Source organism: Heptranchias perlo, chromosome 35 (genome assembly GCF_035084215.1).
Source record: "Heptranchias perlo isolate sHepPer1 chromosome 35, sHepPer1.hap1, whole genome shotgun sequence".
Lineage (NCBI taxonomy): Eukaryota > Metazoa > Chordata > Chondrichthyes > Hexanchiformes > Hexanchidae > Heptranchias > Heptranchias perlo.
Window position 1 is genome coordinate 4,506,992 of NC_090359.1, and position 2,032 is coordinate 4,509,023.

Sequence of the window (2,032 nt, forward strand, 5' to 3'; positions counted from 1 at the left end):
CCTTTCGCTCTTGGCCTGCAATCGCTCCTTTTTCGCCACAGGCGCTCTTTACATTTATCCTCTACTCGATTCAATCCCATGTTTAAACAGAACTATTAAGATCAAGGCGGAACACTTCCGATCTTCCTGGGCCGCCCCAACTTGCCAAATGTGCACCTCTCAACCGCCACTCGCAGCTCTGCAGCGCTGCCCGTCGGTCACGCAACTCAACTGCTGAAAGAAAAAATCCAAAAAGCATCAAAACAAAATCCAGTTCTTCAGTTACCATCACCTGGATCACAAGATTCGACAAGTAAAATTCGTGAACAATCGGGCGGCTGTCTTTCCAGAGGCCAGCCCTGCTTTCATCGTGTTTGTCTGTCGAGCGGTCACGCAGATCGAAATGTATCGACTGGTTTCAAGGCGCAAATGAACATTGGTGCGAATCGGACATCTGCCCAATAGAAACAGTGGTCGCAGCAGAACAAACTTAAAGGCGTGAGATCATGAAAGTGAATGCTGAAGTCGGCAATGCCGCAGGAAAGTTTCCATGAAATGGAAGGAAGAAAGGAATGGCGGCATATTGGCAGTGGAAGGATGAAAAAGTGGGGAAAACAGGCCAGTTGGAACTGTGGAGCATCAAGTACAGGAATGTGAGAGTGCTGGATTTGAAGGAATGGTTCGGTTTTTGCCAGCAACAAAAAATATTTCTTTCTTGTGCAAAAGATTGATTTCTTGCTGCATTCTATTAGTGTATGTGGTAGAGAACAAAAGAGGTAATCGAAACTATACTGTAGCTCGTATTCAAACCGAACAAACTGCGACCTCAACGCAGAGAATGGACGAGGATGCGATCAAGGCGAAGCGCATCAGGTGGGGCAGTCATGCCCGAACAACAGCAATGTCGCGCCCGGTGCTGCTTGGAAAAGAAGGATGTTTGGTGATGAGGAAAAAATGGCAAGCACTTTACACGCTGGCAGCGGTGGGATTCGAACCCACGCCCCCGAAGAGACTGGAGCCTTAATCCAGCGCCTTAGACCGCTCGGCCACGCTACCACCTGTCAAAGCCCTGCCTTCAGAATCTGATATCTGGTGATTGAAATGTGGTTTTCTTGCATTTTGACCTTTGAGTCGAGGATTTTCCATTGAACGAATCAAATAAATGGGCTTTCTGAGCAATATGCATGCGACGAGGTGGCCGAGTGTTTGAGGTGATGGATTCCTAATCCATTGTGCTCTGCACGCATGGTTTTGTATCTCATCCGCGCCATTATTGCATTTACCGTTTGATGTGTCGGTTCCTTCCTGAAATTCGACCAGAAGTCTTGGGCCTCGCTCCAATCCGAAGCCACGGTGGATGAATTTTGCATTGCTCGCTGATCTCTGCTCAAATCAGCAAGGTCCTGATTGGTGCACGGAGGTGTTGCGAGTGTTAGATGTGAATAACGTGAAGTATCAAGAAAGTGCACAATGACGCCCCGGTAAAGCGAGTATCTGTCCACAGATAATACCTGACCTGCTGAGTGTTGCCAGCAGTTTCTGGATTTATTTTTGAGCTTTCACGATAGCCCTTTTCCAGACAACTGGAAACTTTACTCAAGGGCGCAGCTTCAAGCACAACTTTCTTGAGCTCTACTCACACACAACATCGCTCTTTACTTTCCGACACACTCGCTTTAAAATCTGGCTTATCCGCACTCAGCTTCCTGCGCCACGAAAATTTGAAACACCTTTCGCTCTTGGCCTGCAATCGCTCCTTTTTCGCCACAGGCGCTCTTTACATTTATCCTCTACTCGATTCAATCCCATGTTTAAACAGAACTATTAAGATCAAGGCGGAACACGTCCGATCTTCCTGGGCCGCCCCAACTTGCCAAATGTGCACATCTAAACCGCCACTCGCAGCTCTGTAGCGCTGCCCGTCGGTCACGCAACTCAACTGCTGAAAGAAAAAATCCAAAAAGCATCAAAACAAAATCCAGTTCTTCAGTTACCATCACCTGGATCACAAGATTCGACAAGTAAAATTCGTGAACAATCGGGCGGCTGTCTT

General features: G+C 47.5%; 1 non-coding gene across 1 annotated transcript; it reads right to left on the reverse strand.

The window, feature by feature from the left end:
* Nucleotides 1–953: 953 nt before the first annotated feature.
* On the reverse strand, nucleotides 954–1,035 carry trnal-aag (transfer RNA leucine (anticodon AAG)). Its single transcript has one exon. It is a non-coding gene; the product is annotated as a tRNA-Leu (tRNA).
* Nucleotides 1,036–2,032: the final 997 nt, after the last annotated feature.